General features: G+C 33.2%; 1 protein-coding gene across 3 annotated transcripts in view; it reads right to left on the minus strand.

The window, feature by feature from the left end:
- Window positions 1-26,235, minus strand: part of Cad96Ca (tyrosine kinase receptor Cad96Ca) — a 2,297,709-nt gene that overhangs the window by 1,822,064 nt on the left and 449,410 nt on the right. The gene's annotated exons all lie outside the window — the stretch shown is intronic.

Raw genomic sequence — 26,235 nt, forward strand, 5'->3', positions numbered from 1 at the left:
AAAACTGATAAATATGCATGCGAAATCGAAAAAAAGCATGAACTAATAATACCCACATACTTTTTACATACGTCCTATTCGATTTGCCTGAAATTTAGTATACAAATTTGCCTATATTAGTATTTACGGAAGTAGACCAGAGATGGGCTGGGAATGGGATTAGAACTAGGACTGGGACTGGAACAAAATACATACCACCCTCTGGGACTGGCAATAAGGGATGAAGAAGAATGGGAAAAACTTGAGAGAAGAGAAAAGACGGAAGGAGAAGGAGACTGAGAAAGAGATAGAGTGAGACGAAAATAGAGAAAGATGAAGCGAAAAAGACAGAGGGAGGAGTGAATAAAAGGATTAAGAAGAAGTGAAGGGGGGGAGGGCAGAGTTAGACGGAAAAAGCTTATTAAAATGTATGCAGATAGACCAAATTTTGGGCAAAACAGCGTCTGACGGGTCTGCTAGTAATATTAATAAATAAACACATAAAACCAAATTGAAAAGGTATCTAATCATATACCTACATTCTTAACTACACCTGGTCGACTAACTTAATATTTAAAGTCAAGAACAGAGGAATATGAACAAAAAAAGGTAAACAATTAGAAACACCGCTATGGTAAACAAAATTTGATACAAACAACAATACATGAAATGGTAAAATGCATATGTACATATATATCAATAAGAGAAGCTTCCATATAAATAAGTAAAATACAAGACAAAGATGAGGATAAAAACGGATTTTTGGCACTTTCAGCATTTCTGGTTACTGTTGTATGTAACGCCTATATATTTATACCTTTCATGAACATGAAATGGTATATTAACTTTGGTCCGATGTTTGAAACGTTGAGAAATATAGAAGATAGACTCACCATTATGTATACCGATTTGATCAGGGCGACGAACTGAGTTGATATATCCACGTCCGTCTGTCCGTCCGTCCGTCCGTCTGTCTGTTTGAACGGAAACTAGTCCCTCAAATTTTGAGATATCTCAATGAAATTTGCACAATTTTTGTATTATATTAGACATTTGTCGGATCCGGTAGGATCGGACCACTATAACATATATCTCCCATACAACCGATGGTTCAGATAGCACTATTTTGGTCATTTCAGCCGCAATTTAGAAAGTATAAACGTGAAACTCGGTGATATATATTCTAGTATATCATAAAAGATATCCTGAAAAAATCACTTTGAGCGGAGCTATATATAGTACATATCCCATTTAACCGATCGTTCAGATAGAAAGATTTTTGGCATTTTCTACCTTAATTTCCAATGTAAAAACGTGAAACTTGGTGATATTTATTCTAATATATCATAGAAGATTTCATGAAAAAATCACTTTGATCGGAGCTATATGTATATACCTATAGCTGTAGACATTGGTGCTTTATCGGTAAACGTATCGGTAACCTTATAACAGCTGATTCGACCAACCTTATGGGAATCAATGCAATCGATTATTGGTGCCGCTAAGGTCGTAACCGTATCGTAGCCAACCAATTGGTTTTTGGTTAACGTCGTAACGATAAACAGCTAATTACGTTAGGGATACGACTACAGCGATACGACATACGGCACCAATGACTCCCGCCAAAGAATGCTTATTTATAACCTGAACAAAAACAAATTTAACTCTGAAGATTCATTGGAAGAAATTTTTAAAACGCTCTTTAAGACTACTTAAAATTTCTGCCGGAGAAACACTTTTAGAAGTTGAAACAACAAGTTCACCAGGCAATCGTAAATTTTGCCCAAAAACCATTTCAGCTGGTGTAGTAGAAATGTCTTCTTTAAAAACTGATCGTAATCCCAATAAAACTATAGGTAATTCATCACACCACTATCTGTTGTCACCTTTAGCCATCAACGAAGATTTTAATTGTCTATGAAAACGCTCCACCATACCGTTGGCTTGCGGATGATAGGGAGACGTTTTAATGTGTTAACTTGCGAGTAATTTTGTTAATTCCGAAAATAAATGAGATGTAAATATAGAACCCCGATCTGTAGTTATTTTTAACGGTACACCGAAACGAGATATATATTCATTTAAAAACTTCTTTACAACTGTTGATGCAGAAACGTCTCTAAGAGCATAAGCTTCTGGCCAGCGGGTAAACCTATCAACTATTGTTAAAATATAGCGATGCCCTTTTGAAATTGGTAAAGGTCCTACAACATCTAAATGAATATGCTCAAATCTGGCTCTAGAAATCGGAATCGTACTTATTGGAGACTTTGTATGGCGATATACTTTTGATTTTTGACAGCTAATGCACTCTTTTGACCAGTTATTGATTTGTTTATTCATATAAGGGCAAAAATATTTTTTTACTATTAAACGACGTGTAGCTTTCCTACCAAGATGTGATATACCATGTACCATATCAAAAATATTTTTTTGTGTAAACTATTTGGTACAAAAGGTCTAGGATTATCTCCCGAGATTTCACACCAACTATTAAAATTCAAAAGTGGAATTTTTATCAACTTCAAATTTTGAAATGTTTGTCCAGAAATCAGCTTATCAAGTTCACTATCTTGTTGTTGTTCACTCTGTAAAATTTTAAAATTAAGTTCAAAATTCCTAATCGTATCTATTTCAAAAGCACGTGATAACGTGTCAGCTACAATATTTTCCTGACCTTTTATATATTGTAACGAATTTACTTGCAAATCCTCTTATGTGCAAATCTTCTACTAAGGTTCGAATTACTAAACTGTTGAATAAATAACACCTCTATTCAGTAATGCAAAATGGCCTTTATTAAAGTACTTCACAATAAATACCTCAACTATTGCCCGACAGATAGCGTGCTTAATCGAAACTGCTTGCAGCACCTCTGCCGTGGTTGCCTTTTATATTCTTTGATTTCCTCGTTGCATCTTCTAGGCGCTTCCATTTCTAGAATTTACTATTTGGTTATCTGTTATCAAATTTCTCAGCTGTAACTACAATTGCACGATTTTATAGCTTCCCCCATTGCATACTTTCGGGAGTATCTCAGATATATGCATGTGGTTGTGCGTTGCTACTCAGCTGTGTATACGTACATATGTGTAGACATAATAATTGATTCGTTTATGTAGATACAAGTGACTTCTGCTTTATTGTTGTTGTGACTTTATTTACTTAGCATCGGACTAGGGATGTGAGTATCACTTAATGTCACTCATATTCGTCACCCTGCCCTGATCGTCCCGTTCAGACAAATCTCCCGATAAAAACGCCGCTAGCATCTCCAAATGTACCACTTTTCCACTCCGTGGTTTGCCAGTGGTTTGTATGCGGTAAATGGTATTACTGATCTTCTTCATATCTTGTACGGGCCTTCCCAACTGCACCGAATCTTGGTTGGAACACCTTTCCTCCGGTGAGGGTTGTATAGCAGTACCAAATCTCCCTCCAAGAAACCTTCCCAATTAAAGTCCTTGTCATGCCAGTGTTTGATCTTACTACTCATTACCCTGGGCCGTTCTCTCACACTCTGTTGGTTGGCCAATGAACTACTTCGTAGAGCTTGCGCTTGACGGATTGGCTTCGCATTTTCAGTATCGTTTCCACGTTTCACAAGTGTAGTGCGCTCCGGCTTGAAACTACGCTCGCATTCTTTCTGGGAAATTCGTTGCTTCGTTTTTATGCGTCCATTAGGTTTTGTCAATGCCAGTGTTTCTCCCGCAGGTACTTTTGACTTTGATTTATTTGACCCATTCGATCTATTAACCTTTGCCTTTGACTTTCGTGGTCTTTGTCGAGTCTTCTCTACCTACTGAACCATTTCTGCAAATTGAAGTTAAATGGTATATCCTGGTTCTTATAACGCATCACCCTTCTCTGCATATCGATCTTGATGTCATGGTCAACCAAGAAGTCCAATCCCAATATGACTTCATCAACGATCTCCGCCACAACGAATTTGTGTAGAACGGTGACGTTTCCAATCAACACTTCACATACCACTTCTACCAATTTGCGACACAGATATCACAGGACATTCAATAGCTGGAGCTAGCTCTCGATCTCTACATCTTACTCGCTTTTGTTCATCTCATCCAGCTTTGTCATTAAGACCATGCTGTTGAAACCACTAGGATCAAGATCGCAATGACGTGCAATGTGACCGGGCTTCCAGCATTTGAAGCATTTGATAGCTTTTTCACTCCGCTTTTGCTATCTTTTCAGCGCGTCCAATATTGCGTCTACCCACTCTGGCCTTTCTACTTCCACACGGCGTGCTTTGAAAACTGGCTTACACAGATGCGACGCTGTTTCCTGAATCAGAGCATGTGATGCCGTTTCTGCGAATGTGGGTTTTGGGTTTGCATATGTCGCTCGCTTCGTTTCTACGTCCCGTATGCCATTTATAGAACTCTGGATCTTTACCCTTTCAGTGTATTCCACGGGTTCGTCCGCATTCGCTAAATGTGCCAGCCTTTCAACATCCGACGGAAACTCTTGCAATGTTTCACCAGGCCTCTGGAAGCGGTTCAGTAACTCCATTTGGCATATCTGTCTCCCATGCTCAGTTCCGTATCATCTCTCTCTAGAGCACCCATCAATGCTTCATAAACGTTCCGTTCGCCCTCTGGAATGGTTTGTAAAATCTCAGCTGCAGGCCCTTTCAATGCCATGAACAGTGCAGCAACTTTATCTTCAGCATTCCAGTTGTTCATTGCTGCGGTCTTCTCAAACTGAATCTTAAACACCTGGAAAGGAACAGAGCCGTCAAAAGATGGAGTTTTTACCTTCGGATTGCTTGCTGAAACAGCTGGGCGATTTAGTTGGAGCTCCTGTATACGATCTCTCAATGTTTCAATCTCGACATCGATTTTGTCCTCGAGTTGTAAAATTTTTGTATCTTGTAACTCCAGCTTCGATGATACCCTTATCTCTTGCGCCTCCAGCTGCGAGGATATGCGAGCCTTTTGTGCTTCCAACTGTTGAGCCAACTGAGATGTCATATATGTCTTCTGTTCTTCCAGTTGAGTTTCCATCTTGGATGTAATCTGTGTCGACATTTCTGAAATGCGTGCCTCATTTATTTCCAATTGTGATGCCATATATGTCTTCTGTTCTTCCAGTTGAGATGACATTTGCGACGACATTGATGTTACTGTCGATGTTTGTGCAGATATTGCAGCCAATATCATGTTCAAGTCTGTACTGGTAACTGTCTGCGATGTTTCGTTTTTCTCTTCAATTTTTGTTGTCTCTTCGCCATCAAGATGAAAGACATACTCTTCCACGTTAATTCCCTCTAATTCCATTGCCTCTCGTCGTGCCTGAAGTTTGAGTTTATTGTCGGTTGTATTTAATCCACGGCTGTTCAACTCCTTCTGCAGTTGCTGGATCTTCAATTCACTAGGACTTCGTTCAGTTTTTGACTTTAAGGCAAAAACCAAAGGTTTATGATCCGTATAAACAGTGAACGATCGACCCTCCAATAAATAACGAAAATGTTTTATATTTAAATAAATAGCTAGAAATTCTCTGTCAAAAGCACTATACTTCATTTCTGCTTGTGAAAGCGTCTTCGAAAAGAAGGCTAGTGGTTCGGACTTGTTATTAAAACTTTGTTGTATAACACCACCAATTGCAGAATTTGACGCATCCACCCTTAAAGAAAATTTTGTATCTTTGTTAAAATGATTTAACAAAACCGTAGATGCAATCTTGTCTTTAATGCATTCAAAAGCTTTACTTGATTTGTCATCCCATACCAAAATGTTGTTACCCTCCTTTATTGTTTTATTTAATAGGTCGTAAATCACCCCGTAAACTCAGCTAATTTCGAAATATATCTATGATAATAATGCACCATGCCTATACATTTTTGTATTTGCTTTATTGAATTAGGCCGTTCAAAATTGCGGATAGCTTTTACTATGCTTTCAGAAGGACATATTCCTGCCTTAGATATAAAATGTCCTAAAACTCTATATTTGATACGCCAAAAATGCATTTGTTGGTTTGACATTCAAACCATACTCCGACAAACGTTCAAAAAGTATGCGAAGAATTTTTAAATGTTGTGTTTCATTTTCACTTGCAACTAGCAGATCATCAATAAAGGTGAAAACAAAATCTAAATCCCCAACTAATTCATTTATAAATCTTTGAAACGTTTGCGCTGAGTTCCTCAAACCAAAAGGCATCCTTGTAAACTCAAACATGCCAAAAGGAGTAGTGATCGCAGTTTTATAAACATCTTCCTCAGCCATTGGAATTCGATGATATGCTCTAACTAAATCCAATTTTGAAAATATTTTCTTGTTCCTTAGATGCATATTGAATCATGTATATGAGGCAAGGGATATCGGTCAGGCACCGTCACAGCATTAAGCCTTCTAAAATCACCAAACGGAGGCCAATCATTCACCTCATTTTTCGGTACCAAATGAAGTGGTGATGCTACAGAGGAATTTGATGGTCTACAAATTCCTGATTTAACTAAAAATTCGAACTCACGTTTAGCCACTTGAAATTTTACAGAATCTAAACGCCCAGGTTTAGAAAATGGAAGATTTCCTTCCGTAATTAGTCTATGCACAGTTGTATGTTTAACTGACTTACTATAATCTGGTTCTGCGATTAAAGCTGGAAAATCTTTTAACAAGTTTGTGTACTGATTGTCAACTACAAAAATTTTGGGAAGGGAAATATTACAAAAAGAGGAGATCGCATTAACAGAAATATTTGTTAACGGATCGACTAAAATCATAAGACCATACTGAAACAGAAAATCAGCTCCTATAATCGGCTTCGAAATATGTGCCACTAAAAACGTAAATGAAAAATCACGCCTCAGACCAAAATTAAGTTGTAAAAACTTTTTCCGTAAGTCGAAATGGTTGAACCATTTGCAGCTGTTAAAAGTATATCATCAGATCTTTTCGTGCTTGGAAATTTTGATACCGGTAGCACTGAAATTTCCGCACCACTATCGATTAAAAATTTCAGTTTGGTGTTTTTATCAAAAACGAATAGACGACGTGTAAAAATATCCAAATTTCCATTGTTCGTCGCCGCAACAATGAACGAATCTAGTTTGATGAACTCTTTTTACTTGCAAAAGCACATGGCTCTTCACATTTTTTAGCATTATTACCAAATCTATAATGGTACTTACACAACCAATTTGGATTTTCACGTCACTTTGAACGATTTCTAAATGGGCTTCTGAAACGATTTCTATTTATCGAACGTGATCTAAAACAATCTTGGTTAATATTCCTTTTAATTTCACTTAGTTCCAAAGAAAGTTTTTCAAAATTTTGACACATAATTTGTGTTGTTCTGACCAAATTCGCAATAACAGTACTTTAATTTTTCGAATTTTGAAAATTACTAACAGAAGCCAATTCAGATTTCTTAAATTATACCCATAGGTTATCTGCTAGTACTAAAATTGGAACCAGAAAGTATAAGCATTGATCTATAAAATTCCGAAGGCTTACGATCACCAATTTGGGTATCTGATAAAATCCTATCCAATTTAGCATTTTCACTTAACGAATTTCTCTCAATTAAAATTTTTTTCAAAGCCGTAAACCTGTTAGTCTCTGGTGGATGTTGTATAAAATCCAAAATAGTCACTTTTACATCCTGCGGAAGTGCAGTAATAGTATGTTCATATTTAGTTGTTTCCTGAGTAATATTTTTTGTACTAAACTGCATTTCCTCATGAATAAACCACGCTTCAGGGCAACTTGTCCAAAATTGTGGTAATTTGACAGAAGTAGCACAAATCTCATTACCATTCCCATTGGTATATGGATTAATTAGCTCTTCAGCATTATTTTGCAAATCAATTAGTGAATCATTAGTGTTATGTGTGCGTGTAGAGGTGTGTATGTCATGTTGTGGCGAACGAAGCATTTTGAAAAACGGAAGTTTACAACTCAAACAGTTAACTCTTTAAATTGAGATTTGAATTTAAACAGATTTAAAATTATATATAAGCTAACTTAATCAAATATATATATACTATTCATGTATTATAATAACATACATATATATATTAATCTAAAATCTCACCAAACTAAAAATATATTTCCCAAGAGTTAAATTCTATATATTCCATTGAAATCAGTTTCTTCTAAATTCCTTGTTCCTATTGCCTTTATCAGTTTCCTATTTCCTTGAAATTGAATTCCGACCCCTGCCGTTGCAAATGTAGATGTTGTTGGTTGTTGTTAATTGTTGCTTAAAACAGAACTCTGATAATAATTAAACTCTGTCACCTTTCTCAAACAAATGTTAGCTCACGAAGCTTCTTCTTAAATATTGTTGGCTCGTATTTTATAGTATAATAAACTGCTTTATCAATTTTGCTCAGACACACGCCCTCTTGTTCGAAGTTTTTAACTGTTCGTATGTCCTCAGATTGTTGAAGATTACTTCTTGCAAAATTAGCACCACTTTCTGTTCCGTGTTTAAATTTTAATTATTGTGATAGAAAACGAATTGACGACGTCAACAAAACAGCACAATTGAAACTATAACGATAATATATATAGTTCATCACAGATTTCTGTTTGCACTAACGTTATGCTCTGCTGTTAATGGCAGCAATTTTTTATAATTTTTTTGTTAAATTAGACATTTACAGCTTTCAACCATTGAATTGGTTTTCTTTGATGATTTTTATCTTTGTATTTTTGAGTTCGCTCTGCTATCAATGGCGCTAATGGCACCAATAACGAAGCTGTGAAATAGACCGAACTCTTAACACTTTCTCCTTGCCGTTAATATTTGTTCGGATTTTTCTTCTCGATTAGCACAATTTTTTATCTGTTCTATATGCACTTTAAATGCATTTTTTTTAAGAAAATTAATTAAATTTCACGAAATATGTACATATATGAAAAAGAATATTTTATGTCACTAGTTACACTTTTTTAACTATTTAATGAACTTTTTAAAGAAATTGCGGACAGCGCTTTTTCGTTTCTTAAAATTGTTTTCTTTTGTTCATTCAGGCAGGATCGCCATGATGTAGCCTCACATAGTTTTTATAATGTTAGTTTATTAATATATAAAATAACTTTGACTACATTTATTAAAAATTGAAACCCGAATCCATTAATCAAAAATTTTCGTTTTAAAACAATTGAACAAAAACATTCTTAGATCTAAACACAATAAAAATACAAAGTAATATTTAAACAAGTAAGTATATTTTAACAAAATCCCTACAGTGGCAACAATGGGAAACCTTATTTGTATGTAGGTGAAAAATTTGTGCTTTCGAATTTACCAGGGATACATAAAAGTTTAGGTCTTTGAAATTCGCATTAGAACACTTAGATAATTGTTCCGAAAGATGGCGCGCTTGTGCACGAAAATTAATTTCGATATTTGTATGAATTTTTCGAATTTACAAATAACTGTTTCTATTAATTATAAGCAAATAGAGTAATATTTGTTAACAAAAATAGGCCTATGCACTGCGGCTGATCAATACGAATCGATGCATATAACTTTTATATGATTTCACGTATGCTAAGTATGCGAAACAGCCTGTCAATTGATTGTATGGAAATTTTGTTAGCGTATTAATATATAGATTCCTACGTGTACACTGAATAGTATCATTCACTAAAAATGAATATACGCATGTATCTCAAAATGTATGCGCGCATATCATTATACATTTGCAAAAAACAAAAAAAGATTACTTTTAAACCAAAAACTGTATGTTCGAAGAAAAAGAAACTTCACTTGATATATTAATATCTATTTATGTATATATGTACATACATATGAATGTACAGGCATTTGAGTGAATGTATATATGTATAAATAATCAAAAATAAAATATTATTAACAAATCGGTAACTTTACAGAGGTATATGGGGCATTAGGCAATCACAAATAAATTCATCTTCATATATAGATAGCATTTCTACCTAGCTTCGAAGGCCTTCTTGCTTGGATGGATGTGTTTTCATTCCTTAAATAAGTATTAAAATATTTCCTAATCCAATTACAAAATATAATTGTTTAAGAATTGTTTTTGTTTTTATCGGCCACCGTGGTGTGATGGTAGCGTGCTTCGCCTATCACACCGTATGCCATGGGTTCAACTCCCGGTCAAAGCAACATCAAAATTTTAGAAATAAGATTTTTCAATTAGAAGAAAATTTTTCTAAGCGGGGTCGCCGCTCGGCAGTGTCTGGCAAGCGCTCCGATTGTATTTCTGCCATGAAAAGCTCTCAGTGAAAACTCATCTGCCTTGCAGATGCCGTTCGGAGTCGGCATAAAACATGTAGGTCCCGTCCGGCCAATTTGTAGGGAAAAATCAAGAGGAGCACGACGCAAATTGGAAGAGAAGCTCGGCCTTAGATCTCTTCGGAGGTTATCGCGCCTTACATTTATTTATTTTATTATTTAATGATAAATGATTCAAAGTTCGATTCGAGCTCAAGGCCAGAACAATAGTTTTTTTTCTAATGATAATTATTTTTATTTTTTAATTTTTCTATAATTGAAAAATTGTTTTCTCCCGATTGTTGCACTAAACAGCTGATTTGTGTTTACTTTATTTAGTTCACCACAATATGGTGAAAAGCACAGAACGTAGAGCTTTTTAGAGTTGTCACGTTATGCACAGAATAGAAATATTTGTCAACTTGATAAAAACCTTGATTATTTGTCAACTTATTGACAATTTGTCAAGTGCACAGAATAACCCTGTTAGTGACAAGATACTATTCAGTGTACACGTAGGAATGATTATTGTTCTACCATTTTTTTTATATTTTCTTGCAAAATCAATTTTGTGAATTAAGTTCAGGTCAGTTAGGCTAAAATAAAACAAACTTGTATAATACATTGAATTTGTGAATAATAATTAATAATGGGTAAATAATTTTGTTTTACTTTGTTTTGTGACATGGGAGGCTAGTGGTAATATGACGGAGCCTCAATAACATCCATGAGGCCAATGGCAGGGCGGGTAGAGAGCAGAGAACGGACAAAATCACAGATTGCTTGATTTCATCATACAACACAATTTTTATTCACATTAAATCATGCGAATATACTCAGAAATGATTAAACGCAGCATCTCTGCTTGCTTGTCTGCGCTGGTATGATTGCGCGCCAATGATCGAACATATTTTACATAAGCATGTATGATCAAACGAAGGCTGGTGTAGAATAAAGTCAAACCACGACAATCAGTAACGATTAGTTGGGCATACAAACTATACTTTGAGCAACGGCAGAAGACCAAGTGTTTGTGTTAGAACAAATTAATAAAAGTATTTACACCTTGTCGCTGCGACCCAAGCGCAGACGTGTAATATGGAATATATTATCTGAAATTATTAAAGACGACGGAACTATTTTGGAGGGTTATGTATACTGCCGAACGTGCTCAAAACTAATTAAATATTTGAGCCGTCATAAATGCTGTCAGTTACTGAAAGATACTAAATGCTTAAAAACAATTTCCACAGAGGAAAATTGAAGACATGCAACCATTTTTGGCTGTTAGTGGTTCCGGTTTTATAAAGCTAACAAAATGGCATATTAAGATCAGAGCAAAATATGGAGAAGGTGTCGATGATGAAGACTTACTTCCAGATCCCACAGCTCTTTCGCGGAAGGCACAGAAGCTAGCAGATAAAAAAAGAAAATAAATCAGTGGTGAAATATCCGAAATTGTTCAAAGCGGTGGTGCATCGGTAACAATCGACTTATGGACGGATAATTATGTGCAAAGGAATTTTTTGGGAGTTACCTTACACTACCAAAGAAATTTAAAATTATATGACGTCGTCTTGGGTACGAAGTCTATGGACTGCGAACGTTCGACCGGTGTTAACATTTTGAGCAAGTTGACTACTTTGTTTGGTACTACAGAGGTTCAAACATAGTCAAAGCTTTGGAAGATAATACTCGTTTAAATTGTAGCAGTTATTTGCTTGCAAATACTTTGGAACGCCCTTTTAAGGAAACCGAAGAGCTGTCCAGGCTTGTACAATCTTGCCAAAAAATTGTTAAATATTTTAAAGAAGCAAATTTACAACACCAGTTGAAAAACTCTATTGTACACAATTGGTTTCAAATTAACGAAATACTCCAAGAAAAAGAAAAAACCCAAGGAATGCTGCTAATCAGCACCTCAACGCTTAAGGAGTTAGTTGTCTTAACATTGATTTCGAAATTATATACAAAAAGCTGCAACTTTGCAGCTCTCCGTCATTATGTTTCGTTATACGGTCAATTCAAACAATTAAGAATATGTGGGAGCCTAAAAATACTGATGTTACAGCTATATTATCACTGAAAGGTAACATAATTAAAAAACGTTGACAACACTTGTCTTACGCATATCAATTTATGGCATAAAACAGTTTTCTTTTTATACCACCAAAACACCCACAGGTGAGGTAGAAAAATACTGCAAGGAAATGTTGAAATTACTGATGAATTTGATGTACTAAAATGGTGGAATTCATTCCATTCTAGCCAGTAGTGCAGCCGCTGAACGAGTTTTTTCATTGGCCGGTAACGTGATAACAGAAAAGGGAAAACGACTTGGACCAAAATCCGTTGATAGAACAATATTTTTGCATTTATACTTCAAAAATTTTTCAATTTCAACATCAAACATTTAATCATAGGTATTTTATGTAAAGAACTACACAGCGCTACAAAAAATGTCTTATTTAAAACTTGCTATAGTCGACCAAGCCCTTAAAAAATATCATCAAATGGATCAAGTATTTTTTTAGTGTTTTACAGTATTTTTTATAAACAGAAATTTACTTTTTCTTTGCCAATATTCATAACACGCCCGCGTTTATTTATGTATTATTTTCAATCAAAGACTGAAATATAAAAACAAATATTATTTCGTTGTTATGGTCAAAAAGTAAATTTAGTGGTAGTGGAAATCATTTTCATTACCACTTAAAATGTAGTGGTAGTGGAAATTAAAATCTAATGCATTGTGCTCAACTATGGTTATGGTTTAATTCAGCTTTGTCGTCGATAGCTTACAGGTTTAGCAATCAACTTTTAAAAGATGCAAACATTTTATTTTCTTTTATAAAAAATTCTGTGAAAAGAAATTTATGTTAGCATTGTTGATATGTATGTATATATACACAATACTGAAAAACTGAAATATGAAAATCTATATATTAATACGCTAACAAAATGTCCATACATATAATTGACAGGCGGTTTCGCATAGTTAGCATACGTAAAAGCATATAAGAGTGATATTAATCGATTTGTATAGATCAGCCGCAGTGCATAGGCCTATTTTTGTTAACAAATATTACTATATTTGTTTATAATTAATAGGAAAATTTTTTTGTAAATCCAATCTCCAAATATGGATATTTGCTTCGCCGGATTATAATAATTGAATTTCAATTATTATGTTTTTCTAAGAGAAACTGAAAAGAAAGAAATATTTACTGGCATATTGCGATGGACCCATTTCGAAAACCACCAACGTAATCATCATCAGGCAATTTTGTAATGTTATCAAAGGTTTCACCGGGATTCGAACCGTGAATCACATGGTGAAACTGCAGTAGCCTTTAACCACTAGGCCATTCTGCTGGCATTTGTTTTCATGCTTAATTCAGTTTTTCTCATTTCTACACTAACAACACAATTGAGACATTTTATCTCTATATTAATTTGTGTGCCATGTAGATTTGTTTTTGTAAAGTTCTTCTTCGTTGCGAATGAGAAGCTTTGTAAACTCGGGCTCAGTTGTACATATTTATGTATGTTTGTTTAAAGGTGTGTTCAGTTTATACTTATATTTAAGAATTCATGAGGATAACACCGGCTTATAATAATTGAATTTCAATTATTATGTTTTTCTAAGAGAAACTGAAATGAAAGAAACATTTACTGGCATATTGCGATGGACCCATTTCGAAAACCGGCAACGTAATCATCATCAGGCAATTTTGTAATGTTATCAAAGGCTTCACCGGAATTCGAACCGTGAATCACATGGTGAAACTGCAGTAGCCTTTAACCACTAGGCCATCCTGCTGGTATTTGTTTTCATGCTTAATACTTTTTGCATAATTAATTTTTGACCGGCCCAGTTTTTGTGGCAAATTTCACTTACACGTAAATACATAAGTCTTTATTTAACAGAGTCGTTGTTTTTTATTTTAGTTGTTTTCAAAAAAACATGAAATCGCCAATAATGAGCTAACTTTTGTTGAAACTAATTTATTTATAACAATTAATGGCAAATTTTCCCGAAAATGGTTTTGCATTTGCAGATTTAATCCTCATTTAGATAAAGTACTTCTGATACTGAACAAAAAACAAGTTACAAAAATATAACATTAAAGTTTTTATATCGCCGGCATCATAGCGGCCGTATTGCATAGGCAGTATATTACCCACTATCTATATATTAATACGCTAACAAAATTTCCATAAAACCAATTGACAGGCGGTTTCGCATAGTTAGCATACATAAAATCATATAAAAGTGATATGAATCGATTCGTATAGATCAACCGCAGTGCATAGGCCTATTTTTTTTTAACAAATATTACTCTATTTGTTTATAATTAATAGAAACAGTTTTTCGTAAATCCAACAATATCTCCAAATATCGATATTTACTTTCTTGCACAATTAATTTTTGACCGGCCCATTTTTTGGTGCAAATTTCACTTACACGTAAATACATAAGTCTTTATTTAACAGATTCGATGTTTTTTATTTTAGTTGTTTTCAAAAAAACATGAAATCGCAAATATTGAGTTAACTTTTGTTGAAACTAACTAATTTATTTATAACAATTAATGGCAAATTTGCCCGGAAATGGTTTTGCATTTGCAGATTTAATCCTCATTTAGATAAAGTACGTCTTATACTGAACAAAAAAAGTTACAAAAATATAACATTAAAGTTTTTATATTGCCGGCATCATAGCGGCCGTATTGCATAGGCAGTATATTACCCACTATCTATATATTAATACGCTAACAAAATTTCCATAAAAACAACTGACAGGCGGGTTCGCATAGTTAGCATACATAAAATCATATAAAAGTGATACGAATCGATTCGTATAGATCAACCGCAGTGCATAGGCCTATTTTTGTTAACAAATATTACTCTATTTGTTTATAATTAATAGAAACAGTTTTTTGTAAATCCAACAATATCTCCAAATATCGATATTTACTTTCTTTCACAATTAATTTTTGACCAGCCCATTTTTTATGCCAAATTTCATTTACACGTAAATACATAAGTCTTTATTTAACAGATTCTTTGTTTTTTATTTTAGTTGTTTTCAAAAAAAAAAAAAAACATGAAATCGCAAATAATGAGTTAACATTTGTTGAAACAAACTAATTTATTTATAACAACTAATGGCAAATTTGCCCGAAAATGTTTTTGCATTTGCAGATTTAATCCTCATTTTAGATAAACTACGTCTTCTACTGAATAAAAAAAAAAAAAGTTACAAAAATATAACATACAATTTTTATATTGCATTTTATGCTAATTTCTTATTATATTTTATTATATATTCTCTTATTTAAATTGGTTTATTATTATTTAAATGCAACTTGACTGAATCGGAAAGTTTCACGATGTATATTAAACGAAACAAAAAAAACCCTCCAAAACCATTTTTGATTTTAGGTCAAAGCGGCAACCGGCATCATAGCGGTCGTATTGCATAGGCAGTATATTACCCACTATCTATATATTAATACGCTAACAAAATTTCCATACAAACAATTGACAGGCGGTTTCGCATAGTTATCATACGTAAAATCACATAAAAGTGATATGAATCGATTCGTATAGATCAGCCGCAGTGCATAGGCCTATTTTTGTTAAGGCCTATATTTGTTTATAATTAATAGAAACAGTTTTTTGTAAATCCAACAATCTCCCCAAATATCGATATTTACTTTCTTGCACAAAAGCGCGCCATCTTTGGACAAATTATGTAAGTGCTCTAAGACACAATCCTACATAAGCGTACGCGCTACACGGTGAAATATTAAAACATGGTTTCCCATTGTTGCCACTTACCTATAATAGCCTCTACCAAAATCCTAAAAAATTGTTCCAAAATAATTTGTAGCGTACCAAAAAATCTTAAATAGAATTAGTTTTTGACCGGCCCATTTTTTGTGGCAAATTTCACTTACACGTAAATACATATGTCTTTATTTAGCAGGTTCTTTGTTTTTTATTTTAGTTGTTTTCAAAAAAACATGAAATCGCAAATAATGAGTTAACTTTTGTTGAAACTAACTAATTTATTTATAACAATTACACTAGGCAACAAGAGAAATTACTTTGAAATCTAACTATTTATTTCGTAAAAATACATTAATAAATGTTGGTTTTATTGACAATAAAGTGAAAATACCCAATTTAGCGAAAATTTTGCATATCAGGCCTATTATGATGACATTTGGCGCAACTTTGTCTTTTTAAAACTTACTACGGGCATCGCCAGAAATGAGAAAACTCCATAATGACACTCAAGAAATTTTTCCCCGTCAATTTTTCTTAAGGCAAAACGCAGATCATAAGAAAAAATGCCCCATACTGTATGGAAAATTTAAGTTGCCAACGCGGGTTTTCGTAAGAAAGAAGTATGGTCATATATATTTGTTATCAAATAAATACAACTTTTTCCTTGAGACATTTCTTGCGATGTTCTTAGAATGCTTAAATCATAAAAACAAAAAAATTAAATTATCACTCCGTCATAGAAACTGTTATACCTACCTACTGAACATCCCAGCCTGCATAGGCCATTTCTCATAGCATATGGAGTTTTTTTGAAAACCCCTTTTTTCAAACCCTTTCGCAGGTAGTGTTTAAAAAATTTACAGACTCATTAGATGCCTGTCCTGTATGGTATATTGTCGTCGATTTTTGAAAATCGAAGTGGCCTGCGACTATTTAAAGTAATTCATTTAGTTTATTCAGTGTTATTTAACTAGCATTCCTGATCGCGAAAAGTCAAGTTGTCAACAACAGTAAAAAACTATTAATTGGTTAGTGAATTTTAAAAAAATGAATAATAACAGTAGAAAATTTGTCTGCAAAAATTACCCGAATATATTTTGTTATGTATGTGGTCTTTACACTACAGCAAAAGGGCGGAGAAATTTCACTATTTCACTACAAAATTCATATAAGGATTATTTTTAAATAGATGTTGAGAATTTGAGCCAATATTGGACGCCAAATTCAATTTGTGATAGCTGTATATATATTTTAAAGAAATGGAAATCCTACCCTCATTAAGTAACAATTACATTTATTAATTAAAAATATTTATGATAACTCATTTTTCACAGAGAAAACATGCAAATTGAAAAACCTATGATGTGGAGAGAAACATGTGATCATGATGCTAACTGTTACTTTTGTTTAAGTAAAAAAAAAGGATATGGAAAACATATGATTTGGTCTTATCCCACGATTTCAGCTGGTGGTTTTACTCTTCCCGTGCTAGATTCAGATGGAGTTCCACGTCCTGAAAATCAACGTGATACGTATACTGAAGTTCCTCCATCGCCTATTTTTTCATCTTCAAAAATCTCCAGCGTAGCAGATCGATTTTGCCCAAAGTTCTGACACAGTCCTTGTTAAACGATTTTATAAGAGACCTAGAGCTTCCAAAAGATAAGTCAGAGCTACTTGCATCCCGTCTAAAAGAAAGACATTTATCAGAAAAACAGGTTACGATAACTACCCATCGTGAGCGACATAAGCCATATGCTTGTTTTTATAGAAATAAAAACAATATATGTTTTTGCTATGGAAAAGTGGTAGCTTTACTAACAGGACTACAAGGTTGTTTTCTTTTCCTTTGGGATAGCCGAGATCGAAGCGCACATTATGTAAGGAAGGACTGGCCAGCAAGAACCAATCACGAAGTAGGCACACACAATATAAAATATGCTGCTCTAATAAAAAAGGAGAATGTGATTTTTCCGCTATTACACATCAAGCTTGGATTAGTCAAGAATTTTGTTAAGGCGCTAAACAAAAATGAAAAAGCATTCGATTATATTCAAACAATATTTCCAAAATTATCCGCTTCAAAAATTTCTGGAGGTGTTTTTGATGATCCACAAATCCGAAAACTACTACAGAGCTCAACATTCGAGACGTTACTATCACCCGATGAAAAGGCTGCTTGGAACTCATTTAGGCTGATTGTTTCAAATTTTTTAGGAAATAATCGGGGTCCAAATTATAAGGAAATCATTTCTGATTTACTAACCAACTATTCGAAAATCGGTAAGTAGGAATATGATATGATTTTTGTATATTCATCATAATTGTAACCTCTAAATTACATATACATATAATTTCAGGTGCAAATATGTTTCTAAAAATGCATTTCTTACACTCCCATTTGGATTTTTTCCCTTCAAATCTAGGTGATGTCAGTGACTAGTATGGAGAACGATTTCACCAACTTAAGTCAATGGAGGAGCGTTATCAAGGATTCTGGAACGAAAATATGATGGGGGATTATAATTGGTTTCTTATACGAGAATCAAATTCAGAAAATTATAGTATACAAGCAAAAAGCAAAACTATTTTTAAATATTTCTATTATTAAATTTTGTAGAATTTTTTTAACAAAGGTATCTTAAATAGCTAAATAAACAAAAATATTCAAAATACGTATTTTCCCTTCATTCACTTAATTGTTAATAATATTACCGTTTATTCATGGATTTTCATGAAATAAAGCTTGCCTGATTTGGAATATTCACAGTTTTACGATCATCTAATAAGAGTTGTAAGTTTTTGTCTCTTCCGATTTTTTACGAATTAAAGAAGAAAAAAAATGGAAATTTTTAATACAAAAAATCGATTTTTTATAATGCGATGCAAATAACTCTGAAACCAATAAGCATTTAAAAAATGGTATTTAAACAATAGTAAGGTAATTTTATTTGCTATTATATGCTGTTTTCTCCAACAAAATCGGACAACCCGTTCCAGAGATATGATAAAATCAATGGATCTCCCTTTTCAAAAAAGGCAAATTTTAAAAACAAAAATGTATCCATAGAATTTTAAATTTCGACCATTTTTATAATTAGGGGAATATAGCAAATAAAAAAAAAAATAAAATAGTGGTGAACCAGGGTAATGCAAAACGTTTAATTTTGTAGAGCAGTGTTAATGGCAAATTTGCCCGAAAATGTTTTTGGATTTGGAGATTTAATCCTCATTTTAGATAAAGTACGTCTTATACTGAACAAAAAAAAAGTTACAAAAATATAGCTTTAAAGTTTTTATATTGCCTTTTATGCTAATTTATTTTATTTCTTATTTTATTTTAAAATATATATTCTCTTATTTCAAATTGGTTTATTATTATTTAAATGCAACTTCACTGAATCGGAAAGTTTCACGTTGTATATTAAACGAAACAGAAAAAAAACGTTCCAAAAATGTTTTTGATTTTAGGTCAAAGCGGCAACCGGCCTCATAGCGGCCGTGTTGCATAGGCTGTATATTACCAACTATCTATATATTAATACGCTAACAAAATTTCCATACAATCAATTGACAGGCTGTTTCGCATACTTAGCATACGTAAAATCATATAAAAGTTATATGAATCGATTCGTATTGATCAGCCGCAGTGCACAGGCCTATTTTTGTTAACAAATATTACTCTATTTGTTTATAATTAATAGAAAAAGTTTTTTGTAAATTCGAAAATCTGTGCAACTATCGAAATTGCCATCTGTAGGACGCATTATGTTCACAAACCCCCCTGAGTAAATAGCTCCAAATTCTCAATTGTTGCGTGGCTCAAATGTCTCATCTCTACATATGGACAAATGACCCAATTGACCCAAATGTTTTTTGGATTTCCAGATTTTATGCTCATTTTAGATATAGCACGTCTTATAGTGAACAAAAAATAAATAAATTTGCTAAAAAGATATTACATTAAAATTTGTATATTGCTTTTATGCTAATTTATTTTGATATTTCTTATTTTATGTTATTATATTATCTTTTATTTCAACTTAGTTTATTATTATTTAAATGCAACTTGATTGAATCGGAAAATTTCACGTTGTATATCAAACGAAAAAAAAACGACCCAAAAACGTTTTCGATTTTAGGTCGAAATATTGCATAGGCAGTATATTAACCGCAATCTATATATTAATACGCTAACAAAATTTCCATACAATCAATTGACGGGCTGTTTCGCATACTTAGCATACGTATAATCATATAAAAGTTATATGAATCGATTCGTATTGATCAGCCGCAGTGCATAGGCCTATTTTTGTTAACAAATATTACTCTATTTGTTTATAATTAATAGAAAAAGTTTTTTGTAAATATGAAAATCTGTGCAACTATCGAAATTGCCATCTGTAGGACGCATTATGTTCGCAAACCCCCCTGAGTAAATAGCTCCAAATTCTCAATTGTTGCGTGGCTCAAATGTTTCATCTCTACATATGTATATATTTGTACACGCCAAACGATGAGAGAACTACTGCTTCGCTCATTTTCTGTTGAAATAAAATATTGTTTCCCATTGTTTCCAATTACCTATATTGGTTTGTACCAGAATCCTTAAAAAATTGTTCTAAAATAATTGTTAGCGCACAAAAAAACTTTAAAGAGAAGTAATAAATTAACCGGCCTATTTTTTTGGACAAATTTTACTTACACGTAAAAGCATAGGTCTTTATTTAACAGATTCTTTGTTTTTCATTTTAGGTGCTTTAAAAAAAATGAAATCAGAAATAATGAGTCAACTTTTGTTCAAACTCACTAAATTTATTTATTTATAACAATTAATTGCAAATTTGACCCAAATTTTTTTTTAAATTTCCAGATTTTATGTTCATTTTAGATATAGCACGTCTTATAGTGAACAAAAAATAAATAAATTTGCTACAAAGATATTACATTAAAATTTGTATATTGTCTTTTATGCTAATTTATTTTGATATTTCTTATTTTATTTTATTATATTATCTTTTATCACGTTGAAATTAGATTTGCTACAAAGATATTACATTAAAATTTGTATATTGTCTTTTATGCTAATTTATTTTGATATTTGTTATTTTATTTTCTTATATTATCTTTTATTTCAACTTAGTTTATTATTATTTAAATGCAACTTGATTGAATCGGAAAATTTCACGTTGTATATTAAACGAAAAAAAAACGACCCAAAAACGTTTTCGATTTTAGGTCGAAATATTGCATAGGCCGCATATTAATCTAATATCTATATATTAATACGCTAACAAAATTTCCATACAATCAATTGACAGGCTGTTTCGCATACTCAGCATACGTAAAATCATATAAAATCGTATTGATCAGCCGTAGTGCATAGGCCTATTTCTGTTAACAAATATTACTCTATTTGTTTATAATTAATAGAAAAAGTTTTTTGTAAATTCGAAAATCTGTGCAACTATCGAAATTGCCATCTGTAGGACGCATTATGTTCACAAACCCCCCTGAGTAAATAGCTCCAAATTCTCAATTGTTGCGTGGCTCAAATGTTTCATCTCTACATATGTATATATTTGTACACGCCAAACGGTGAGAGAACTATTGCTTCGCTCATTTTCTGTTGAAATAAAATATTGTTTCCCATTTCCAATTACCTATATTGGTTTGTACCAAAATGCTTAAAAAATTGTTCTAAAATAATTGTTAGCGCACAAAAAAACTTTAAAGAGAAGTAATAACTTAACCGGCCTATTTTTATGGACAAATTTTACTTACACGTAAAAGCATAGGGGTTTATTTAACAGATTCTTTGTTTTTCATTTTAGGTGCTTTAAAAAAATTAAATCAGAAATAGTGAGTCAACTTTTGTTCAAACTCACTAAATTTATTTATTTATAACAATTAATTGCAAATTTGACCCAAATCTTTTTTGCATTTCCAGATTTTATGCTCATTTTAGATATAGCACGTCTTATAGTGAACAAAAAATAAATAAATTTGCTACAAAGATATTACATTAAAATTTGTATATTGTCTTTTATGCTAATTTATTTTGATATTTCTTATTTTATTTTATTATATTATCTTTTATTTCAACTTAGTTTATTATTATTTAAATGAAACTTGATTGAATCGGAAAATTTCACGTTGTATATTAAACAAAAAAAAAAACGACCCAAAAACGTTTTCGATTTTAGGTCGAAATATTGCATAGGCAGTATATTAACCGCTATATTTATTATTAGGCTAACTTTGTTTGATTATATCCCCTATAATCGGATGCTTAGATCCCATAATCCTAATTTGTTTATGTCGCTTAAAATTATGAAATCAATTTTATTTTAGTAAATATGTTTGCGTGAATAATTTCAATGTTTTTGTTTCTTTTTCTTTTTTTTCTAATTTATTCTGCTTTGCTATATCTTAGTATTATATCGTTCACAGACGATATTTTATGGTAGATAAGGTCATATATATTCATCTCCATTTCATGAATATGGATGTTTACAAATTTAATACAAATTAATTACGTACATAGATCTCAATGGGAATTCCAACATTAAATATCCGAATATTAGAATCTTCATATTTCCACAATGATACCATTAAAACCCGGAAAAATTTCCAAGAGCACTTATTGCGTTTTTATATGGAACTGTTTATTCACATCACTTAATTTTTTCGCACTTTAAGTACTTTATTTGTTTTTCTTTCATTTAAATTTTTTTAGTAAACTCTCCTTCTTTCTCATTACATAATTTTTTTATATTTGTATTTTTTATGAAGGTATCCTCTATTCTATTCGAAATTTTGGTTTTGTGTCACACTTATGTACATACTACATATGTATTTATACAAAATTAAACTCGGTAAAGCGCCAATTGCATACCTAACGGGTGGCGTGAAATAGGCTAAATTCCTTAAGCACATTTCTTCGTTTTTAACTAAAAGTTCGTGTTTTTGAATTATGACACTATTGAAGTAAATGGGCGATATATGTATATGTGAGATATAGGCCTACTGGGGAACCGAGCACACAAAACTAACTTCGGTAGCGCCCCAACGGGGACCTCCCGGGTGGTGTGGAAAAACCTATTTTTCAATTTAATGTCAAGTAATTTCACCTTAATTCTATGTCAATTTCTTTTGATTTTACATATTTTTTATATTTTTGTTTAAAGGGCTCCATACCAAAAGGTTCTAATTACATTTGAAAATTTTGTAGAAAATTTAAGAAAATACAATAAACATTACACTGTCTTAATGAAAAATTTAAGTAAGTTAGACCAGTTTGCTATATTTCCGCTCACTGCTTAACTATTAACGCATTATTTCACTACCCCCAACACTGGATGCATAGACTGAGTTGAAAAAAATAAGAGTTGGTCGAATTTCGACCACAGGCGATACTAGTATTTATTATTAGGTTAACTTTGTTGGATTATATATCATTTAATCGGATGCTTAGATCCCATAGCCCTAATTTGTTTATGTCGCTTAAAGTTATGAAATTAATTTTTTTTTAGTAAATATGATTGCGTGAATAATTTCAATGTTTTTGTTTGTTTTTCTTTTCTTTCTAATTTATTCTACTTTGTTATATCTTAGTATTATATTGTTCACAGATGGTAAATATGGTTGACCCGCCGAGAGGGGGGTGGTAAGGGTGCGATTCCCACCGGGCCCGGAGTTTCTAGGGGGGCCCGGATTTCAGTCCAAATCTCAAAATTTGGGAAAAATTTAATATGTACCTTTACAACTGTAGTAAGTAACTTTGTATATTTATTTATTTATTTATTTATTATTTAAAGTCGACGACAAACTATGGTCGACTGCATAATATAAAAGATATATAAATATACAACTCAAAATATAAAATTTAAGATATATCGAGCTTTCAACAATGTTATATTACAAACAAAGAAATATTAATGAACATTACTATTTAATTTCAGAATATAATAATAATAAGAAATATGAGCAGAAATAAGATCTTATGCCGAAATCTTATACTGGCGGAATGCATCAGATTCCGCTCAGCATGATTTCGGAATGCAGTGGATTCCAATCTCCCTGTTGGAATGCAACAAGATTCCAATCAGCATGTCATGGGAATCCGGCAGTGCTAAGAGTAGTGTAATGAGGATACGCCATCACAAGGCATAAAAAAGTAACATGACCTGTGTTGTTGGAATGCACCGGATTCCAATCAGCTCGATGCCTGACCCATAAGATTATACTGCCGGAATGCATACGATTCCGGTCAGTGACTCATGAAAAAGCATGTTTTTTACGTTGTTGGAATGCACCAGATTCCAATCAACACAGTACTGTCTTGTTCCTTCTTAATGGTACATGTTGATAAATGTTCCTCCATCCTTAAGCGAGATAGTTCCTGTGTTTTATCGAAGGAATAAAATGCCGGCAAATTAAATTAGCTTGTATCTCTTAAATTAGATAGGCAAGTATTGCATTACGTATAGTGGCAAAAGTACATTCAAGACTGATGCAGCTATACAAGTCATTGTAGTGCGCGCACCAGATAAGAAGAGGATTATTTTTAGCAAAGTTTCGTCGACAAAGTGGTAAATAGAAAGGAACGTAGTGTCTGGATACTCTAGGGGGAACCGCAAAAAACAAGCGGCTGAGGAGGTCCGCGGAATCAATTTCTCCAATAATGAGCTTATGGATGAACAATACCCCCAGTAATATTCTCCGATTTTCCAGAGTGGGTAAGTTAATAAGAAGAAGTCTACTTCTGTATGGAGGAAGGTGGAGACTTGAGTCCCAATTAAGGCCGCGCAATGCAAATATCAAAAATTGCTTTTGAACTGACTCAAGACGCTTTATATGCTTTTGAGAAACAGGGGACCAAACGCATGAGCAATACTCGAGTATTGGACGAACCAGCGATGTGTAAAGAACCTTAGTGAGGTACGGATCATCGAACTCTTTAGCCCATCTTTTAACAAATCCAAGTAAACCCAACGCTTTGTTGGCTATAGATGAAATATGCATGTTAAAATTCAATTTCGGATCAAAAAGGATACCTAGATCATTTGCAATAGATATACGCTCCAAAGGCGTACCATCTATTACATAAGATTTCAATGCTGGCTTCACTCGGTGAAATGTCATATGCTTACATTTAGAGCAATTTAAAGCTAGTAAATTTGTTGTGCACCAACATTGGAACGAGTCCAAGTCGGCCTGAAGAAGATCCAAGGAACTCAAATCGGTAGGACAGTAAGTGTAGCAAAGTTTTACATCATCCGCATACATTATAGTATGGGAATATAATATTGTCTGTGGCAGGTCATTAATGAAAAGGGTAAAGAGCAAAGGGTCTAGATGACTGCCCTGGGGTACGCCAGAGGAAACTCCGAACGATTCCGACAGATTGCACTTGAACAGGACTTTTCGGGTCCGGTTAGAAAGATAGCTTTTCAGCCACATTAATAGGTGAAACGGAAAGCCCAGTAAATCAAGCTTATGAATAAGCAACTCGTGGTTGACGGTATCAAATGCTTTGCTGAAGTCCGTGTAGATGACATCCGTTTGCTTGTTCGCTAAAAATCCTTCCATAACTATAGAGGTGAATACAAGCAAATTTGTAGTGGTAGACCTTTGACGAATAAAACCGTGTTGACATGGAGATAAAAGACTAGAACACTGATATTGCAGTTGATTGGTGACAATCTGTTCAAAGACTTTAGGAATGACTGAAAGTTTAGCAATACCCCTGTAGTTTTCAACTTTTGACCTACTACCTTTTTTATGCAGGGGTATAATAAAAGACTGTTTCCAAAGTGCCGGGAATGACGCAGATCCCAGAGATAGCTCAAATAATTTTAAAATAGGCTCATACATGTTTTCGGCGCAGTACCTAAGCACGCAACTAGGAACACCGTCCGGTCCCGGAGAAAAGGTGGGCTTCAAAGATTGAAGACTCTGAAGAACAATATTACCATCAATAGCAGGATTCCTAATGTAATTCGAGCTATCTAAGCGATAGGGATATTGACCAGAATGAAAACCACTGGATGAATACGTGGACTTAAAGAACTCAGAAAATATTTCAGCAACGTCGTCATCAGTGCAAGCTTTTTTACCTCCAAAGGTTAATGAGGAAGGATACCCAGAAGTTTTCCGCTTTGAATTTACGAAACTGTAAAACTTTTTGGGATTTCTAAAAAATTGGGC

The sequence above is a fragment of the Eurosta solidaginis genome, chromosome 1, assembly GCF_040869045.1.
Source record: "Eurosta solidaginis isolate ZX-2024a chromosome 1, ASM4086904v1, whole genome shotgun sequence".
Lineage (NCBI taxonomy): Eukaryota > Metazoa > Arthropoda > Insecta > Diptera > Tephritidae > Eurosta > Eurosta solidaginis.